General features: G+C 41.7%; 1 pseudogene; it reads right to left on the bottom strand.

Annotated features, from left to right (window-relative positions):
• Positions 1 to 2740: 2740 nt before the first annotated feature.
• On the bottom strand, positions 2741 to 3612 carry LOC100595952 (annotated as a pseudogene).
• Between the last annotated feature and the right edge of the window lie 3963 nt (positions 3613 to 7575).

Genomic DNA, 7575 nt, shown 5'->3' with positions numbered 1-7575 from the left:
TTCTGTAGATGTCTATTAGGTCTGCTTGGTGCAGAGCTGAGTTCAATTCCTGGGTGTCCTTGTTAACTTTCTGTCTCGTTGATCTGTCTAATGTTGACAGTGGGGTGTTAAAGTCTCCCATTATTATCGTGTGGGAGTCTAAGTCTCTTTGTAGGTCACTCAGGACTTGCTTTATGAATCTGGGTGCTCCTGTATTGGGTGCATTTATATTTAGGATAGTTAGTTCTTGTTGTTGAATTGATCCCTTTACCATTATGTAATGGCTTTCTTTGTCTCTTTTGATCTTTGTTGTTTTAAAGTCTGTTTTATCAGAGACTAGGATTGCAACCCCTGCAACCCCTGCCTTTTTTTGTTTTCCATTTGCTTGGTAGATCTTCCTCCATCTCTTTATTTTGAGCCTATGTGTGTCCCTGCATGTGAGATGGGTTTCCTGAATACAGCACACTGATGGGTCTTGACTCTTTTTCTAATTTGCCAGTCTGTGTCCTTTAATTGGAGCATTTAGCCCATTTACATTTAAAGTTAATATTGTTATGTGTGAATTTGATCCTGTCATTATGATGTTAGCTGGTTATTTTGCTCGTTAGTTGATGCAGTTTCTTCCTAGCCTTGATGGTCTTTATGATTTGGCATGTTTTTGCAGTGGCTGGGACTGGTTTTTCCTTTCCATGTTTAGTGCTTCCTTCAGGAGCTCTTTTAGGGCAGGCCTGGTGGTGACAAAATCTCTCAGCATTTGTTTGTCTGTGAAGCATTTTATTTCTCCTTCACTTATGAAGCTTAGTTTGGCTGGATAGGAAATTCTGGGTTGAAAATTCTTTTCTTTAAGAATGTTGAATATTGGCCCCCACTCTCTTCTGGCTTGTAGAGTTTCTGCCGAGAGATCAGCTGTTAGTCTGATGGGCTTCCCTTTGTGGGTAACCCAACCTTTCTCTCTGGCTGCCCTTAACATTTTTTCCTTCATTTCAACTTTGGTGAATCTGACAATTATATGTCTTGGAGTTGCTCCTCTTGAGGAGTATCTTTGTGGTGTTCTCTGTATTTCCTGAATCTGAATGTTGGCCTGCCTTGCTAGACTGGGGAAGTTGTCCTGGATAATATCCTGCAGAGTGTTTTCCAACTTGGTTCCATTCTCCCCGTCACTTTCAGGTACACCAATCAGATGTAGATTTGGTCTTTTCACATAGTCCCATATTTCTTAGAGGCTTTGTTCATTTCTTTTTATTCTTTTTTCTCTAAACTTCTCTTCTCGCTTTATTTCATTCATTTCATCTTCCATCACTGATACCCTTTCTTCCAGTTGATCGCATCGGCTCCTGAGGCTTCTGCATTCATCACGTAGCTCTCGTGCCTTGGCTTTCAGCTCCATCAGGTCCTTTAAGGACTTCTCTGCATTGATTATTCTAGTTATCCATTCGTCTAATTTTTTAAATTAACTTTTAACTTCTAACTTTTAACTTTTAGCTTTTAACTTCTTTGCCATTGGTTCGAATTTCCTCCTGTAGCTCGGAGTAGTTTGATCGTCTGAAGCCTTCTTCTCTCAACTCGTCAAAGTCATTCTCCATCCAGCTTTGTTCCATTGCTGGTGAGGAACTGCCTTCCTTGGGAGTAGGACAGGCACTCTGATTTTTAGAGTTTCCAGTTTTTCTGCTCTGTTTTTTCCCCATCTTTGTGGTTTTATCTACCTTTGGTCTTTGATGATGGTGACGTTCAGATGGGGTTTCGGTGTGGATGTCCTTTCTGTTTGTTAGTTTTCCTTCTACCAGACAGGACCCTCAGCTGCAGGTCTGTTGGAGTTTGCTAGAGGTCCACTCCGGACCCTGTTTGCCTGGGTTTCAGCAGCGGTGGCTGCAGAACAGCAGATTTTGGTGAACTGCAAATGCTGCTGCCTGATCGTTCCTCTGGAAGTTTTGTCTCAGAGGAATACCTGGCCGTGTGAGGTGTCAGTCCGCCCCTACTGGGGATGCCTCCCAGTTAGGCTACTCGGGGGTCAGGGACCCACTTGAGGAGGCAGTCTGCCTGTTTTCAGATCTCAAGCTGCATGCTGGGAGAACCACTACTCTCTTCAAAGCTATCAGAGAGGGACATTTAAGTCTGCAGAGGTTACTGCTGTCTTTTTGTTTGTCTGTGCCCTGCCCCCAGAGGTGGAGCCTACAGAGGCAGGCAGGCCTCCTTGAGCTGTGGTGGGCTCCACCCAGTTCGAGCTTCCCGGCCACTGTGTTTACCTAATCAAACAACTAACTCGGCAATGGCCAGTGCCCCTCCCCCAGCCTCACTGCCGCCTTGCAGTTTGATCTCGGACTGCTGTGCTAGCAATGAGTGAGACTCCGTGGGTGTAGGACCCTCTGAGCCAGGTGCAGGATATAATCTCCTGGTGTGCCGTTTTTTAAGCCCATTGGAAAAGCGCAGTATTAGGGTGGGAGTGACCTGATTTTCCAGGTGCCATCTGTCACCTCTTTCTTTGACTAGGAAAGGGAATTCCCTGACCCCTTGCACTTCCCAGGTGAGGCGATGCCTCGCCCTGCTTCAGCTAGCTCACGGTGCGCTGTACCCACTGTCCTGCACCTACTGTCTGGCACTCCCCAGTGAGATGAACCTCGTACCTCAGTTGGAAATGTGGAAATCACCTGTCTTCTGCATCGCTCATGCTGGGAGCTCTAGACCAGAGCTGTTCCTATTCAGCCATCTTGGCTCCTCCGAGAAAATTTCTTTAAAAGGAAGGTTGGAATCCATCAGTGTTCTATTAGTCATCTTCTCCTTCATCCTCCTCTCCTTCCTCCCCTTCATCACCATTGTCATCTTCTTCACCTTCATCCTCATCTTCTTCGTCAATATTTTCTAATTCTTCCTCCTCCTCATCTTCTTTTCCTTCTCCATCATCCATATTGGGAACCCAGTAGTACTATAATGAGTTTGGCCAAATATCACCTTTGATGACCTCTCCTAACTCATCAGCACCTTCATCAGAATGGTTGGTCAACCAGGTAGAGAAGCTCTCTGGTGCCTCATGCTGCCTCTTCCTGCTGGCTTTAGTCTGCATCTGACTTTGATGTTTCACCATATTTTTTCTAAACTTCCATTTGATTTCAGTGGAATTTGCAGATGGATCACCACTCTCATTCATATGAAATTCTTTGGAGAGAACTTTGTTTTCAAAGTAAGGATTTTCATCAAAATAAAAATCTATTCTATAACCTGATTTAATATTTTCAAATTCTGTCATTTCAACTCTGATCAAATAATGCAGTGCCTCTTCTTCCTCCTCCCCAAGCAGTGTAGACACTTGGAGATGGTTGACAAATGTTGTTGCCCCAAAATTTGGGATCTTGGCAATCAATTCTGACCTCTTCTAAAAAAATGGTTGGAGGAGTTTGTATTATTTCTGTTCTGCTTTCAAAATCTCCTCACTGGCTTGTTCATTAAGTCTGTTTCTTTTTGTACTTCATCAATATGTTCAATTGCTTCTTGCTGTTCTTTTTCTCCCTTCTTCGGCAAACCTACAGAGACTGATGTCTCCTCCAGTCTCAGAGCAGGAGGTAGCCTTGATTTCTTCTTTTGGGGTGGGAGTGGAGACGGGCATTTGGGGGCCATGCTGCTAGGGAAGCCCAAGAACCAGACCACAAGTCTCGTCACTTGTCAGGAAGCAGGCAGAAAACTGCCTACATTATTCGAAATATCCAAACAATGTTTTCTGGAAGTCCAATAACACCATACAGCTTAAAATAGCATTATGTGTTTCCTGGAGTTTATTGCTAACTTTTTTTTTTTTTTTGAGATGGAGTCTCGCTCTGTTGCCAGGCTGGAGGACAGTGGCGTGATTTTGGCTCACTGCAATCTCTGCTTCCCAGGTTCAAGCAATTCTCCTGCCTCGGCCCCACAAGTAGCTGGGACTACAAGCACATGCCACCGTGCCCAGCTAATTTTTGTATTTTTAGTAGAGACAGGGTGTCACCATGTGGGCCAATTTGGGCTCAATCTCTTGACCTCGTGATCTGCCCACCTCAGCATCCCAAAGTGCTGGGATTACAGGCATGAGCCACCGTGCCTGGCCTATTGTTACCTTTTAATTTTCTTACACTTTGTGCAAGCTGTATATCCTCAAACCCATCCATCTTCTCAGTCAAGTTGTGTTTCCTATTAGCTACTTGCCTTTTTCCTAGAGATTTTTGTCCTTGAGCCTCTGCCTCAATAAATCTTCTCTGCAGCTACAGTCCTGTAATCAGTGTTACCCAGACCCCTTTTCCTTGGTCTACTCTTCTCTGTTTATTCCTGATTTTTTTGGAGCATATCCCGAAGTACATTCGTAAGAAAGTGTGCTTGGGAGGTACATTTTGTGTGTTCTTCTGAAAATGTATTTATTCTATTCTCTGATTTGATTAATAATTTGCCAGAGTGTGGAATTATAGAATTACAATTCCTCCACAGAATTGTGAAAATGCGTTGCTTCAGAGTCATCTATCATCCAGTTCTATTGTTGAGAAGCCTGATGCCATTTTGAATCTTTGAAATAGATGCTTTCATTTTCCTAGAAAGCTTACAGGATCTTTTTATGCCTCTGTTCTCAGTTATCACAGTGACATGCTTAGGTACGAGTCATTGTATCCTGCACTGGGGATGGGGGTGGGGTTAATTTGGAAACTCACATTTTTGGGTATGGGAAATTTACTTCAGTAAATTTCCAATTTCTGTTTCCCTCTCTCCTCTCTTCCTGGAACTGTATTAGTCAAGTATTGAATCTCTTGGATTGTTCTACTGTATTATCTTTTCTTCTGTTTTTCTCTGTTGGAAGTCATTTCTTTGATTTTATCTTTTGAACCTAATACTAATTCTTCCACTCCTGGTATTTTATATATTTATTTTCCAAGTGTTTCTTCTTTTTTGGTTTCCTTTTACAAGTTTTTGTTTGTTTGTTTTGAAAACAATAGCTCCCCAAATAACTCAGAATATACTAACTAGAGATTATTAAGGCTTTATCCTCTATTCTCTGCTTTGTGATGTTTCTTTCACTTTATGTTTTTAAATTACAGTCTTCACAGAATTATGGAGACAGTTGAGTATGTGTGGAGAATGGACCTTGCAAACAAATAAAACCAATTTTGTAGACTTTGACGAATAAATTTCTCTATAAAATAAAGATAACTCAATGTTGTTAAAATTATATACACACATACAATTCTAAGCACATGGTAGGTGCTGAATTTATGGTAGCTCCAGTCTTTTCTCTTTTATGAATCGATTTCTGAAAAATATTAAAAGTGGCCAGTGCAGTGCCTCACACCTGTAATCCCAGAACTTTGGGAGGTGAAAGCGAGCGGATCACTTGAGCCCAGGAATTTGAGACAAACCTGGGCAACATAGGGAGATTCTGTCTCTACAAGAAAAAAAAAAAAAGAGGAAAGAAAGAAAGAGAAAGAGAGAGAAAGGAAGAAAGGAAGAAGAAAAAGAAAGAAAGAAAGAAAGAAAGAAAGAAAGAAAGAGGGGGAGGGAGGGAAAGAGAGAGGGAAAGAGAGAAAGAGAAAGAAAGGAAGAAAGAAAGAAAGAAGAAAGAAAAAGAAAGAAAGAAGAAAGAAAGAAAGAAAGAAAGAAAGAAAGAAAGAAAGAAAGAGGGGGAGGGAGGGAAAGAGAGAGGGAAAGAGAGAAAGAGAAAGAAAGGAAGAAAGAAAGAAAAGAAAGAAGAAAGAAAGAAAGAAGAAAGAAAGAAAGAAAGAAAGAAAGAAAGAAAGAAAGAAAGAAGAAAGAAAGAAAGAAAGAAAGAAGAAAGAAAGAAAGAAAAAAGGAAGGAAGGGGAAAGAAAGAAATGAGTCGGCGTGGTAGTTCACGCCTGTGGTACCAGCTACTTGGGAGGCTGACTCGGGAGGATCAAGGATCACTTGAGCTCAGGAAGTTGAGGCTGCAGTGAACTATGATTGTGCCACTGCACTCCAGCCTGGATGGCAGAGCGAGACCCTGTCTTAAATGATGATGATGATAAAACCTCCAGTATCTACAATGTATCTACAATGTGTGTGAGATGTACCACCAGATGGCGCCATGATTGGAACTGTAACATGGAAGAACTCCAACTCCCTTCTTTAATATTTCTGCAGATTTCTGGTGAGGCTTTTATCCTTGTGATCCGCTCTGCTTTTCGGATATTCTTTTTGCATGTGAGGTCCCATGTTGACCGCATTCCTGAAACCCAGCTCCTTTCTTTTTTTTTTTTTTGAGACGGAGTCTCGCTCTGTCGCCCAGGCTGGAGTGCAGTGGCGCAATCTCGGCTCACTGCAAGCTCCGCCTCCCGGGTTCACGCCATTCTCCTGGCTCAGCCTCTCCGAGTAGCTGGGTCTACAGGCGCCCGCCACCACGCCCGGCTAATTTTTTTGTATTTTTAGTAGAGACGGGGTTTCACCGTGTTAGCCAGGATAGTCTCGATCTCCTGACCTCGTGATCTGCCCGCCTCAGCCTCCCAAAGTGCTGGGATTACAAGCGTGAGCCACAGCGCCCAGCCGACCCAGCTCCTTTCTTAACTCTTATTTATACCTGTCCCCTTCTGCTACACACACCCCAACTCAGGTAAAGTCTTCAGGAGTAGATTTGGAAGTTAAAGAGTAAATGAGGGTTTATGTTTTTGTGTTGAGAAAACTTTTTATTTTAGCCAGATTACATCTCTTTTCTTAAAATGTAATTGGCCACACCATCTTCAGTTCACTGGCCCTTCATCTTGTACAGTTCTCAACCTTACACTTTCTTGCTGGCTTGTGATTTTTTATATGCACACACACAGTCCCTCTGTTTTGTCCCCTCTTCTTTAGAACAAAACAAATTCCTTTCCTTGATTTCTGCTATATTTAAGGCACGTATTTATTATGTAACTTCCTGTGACATGTACGGCCTTAACGTCTTACCTGCTAGATGAGCAGTGTATGATGTTATTTTCCCAAAAAGAGTTAGTTTACTTCCTAAGAAAAGCTATTGTCAGTTATTTAGGATAGTAATATTTTTACCTCATCATTCGGGTTTCTACAAATCTGAGGGAAAAAAGGAAAATATCAGAAATCAAGAAAAGAGAACTAACTTAAGTGTGTGGGGATAGAGGGAGGGCAAGAGAGGTGATGACTGAGCTTGGAGGACTAAGAAGAAGAAGCTATAATGTGTGAAAAAGAAAAAATAAGTAAGGGAAATATGTAAGTATGGTCAATTTCTGGATTACTTTTATTTTATTATTTCTCAAAATGCCTCTAAAATTTGTTAGTGAGAATTCTGAAGTGATTAAGTGGCACCAATTTCTATGGTTTGGATTTTGGATCATGGACTAAAAAGAGTGTGCTGTAGAATTAGACATATATATTTCATTCCAACTCTGCCATTATTATGGTGTAACCTTTAGTAAGTTACTTCACTCCTCTGACAGCAGTTTATTGTAAAATGGGAGTAATAATGTCTTTAAAAATTAGATGATATAGTGAAAGAAAACTATCTGTCTTAGTCTATTCTGGCTGCTATAACAAAGTAGACTGTGTAATTTATAAACAACAGAAATTCATTGCTTACAGTTCTGGAGGCTGGGAAGTTCAATATCAAGGTGCCGGCAGATTTGGT

The sequence above is a fragment of the Nomascus leucogenys genome, unplaced genomic scaffold, assembly GCF_006542625.1.
Source record: "Nomascus leucogenys isolate Asia unplaced genomic scaffold, Asia_NLE_v1 Super-Scaffold_361, whole genome shotgun sequence".
Taxonomy (NCBI): Eukaryota; Metazoa; Chordata; class Mammalia; order Primates; family Hylobatidae; genus Nomascus; species Nomascus leucogenys.
This window is presented reverse-complemented; position numbering and strand designations above follow the sequence as displayed.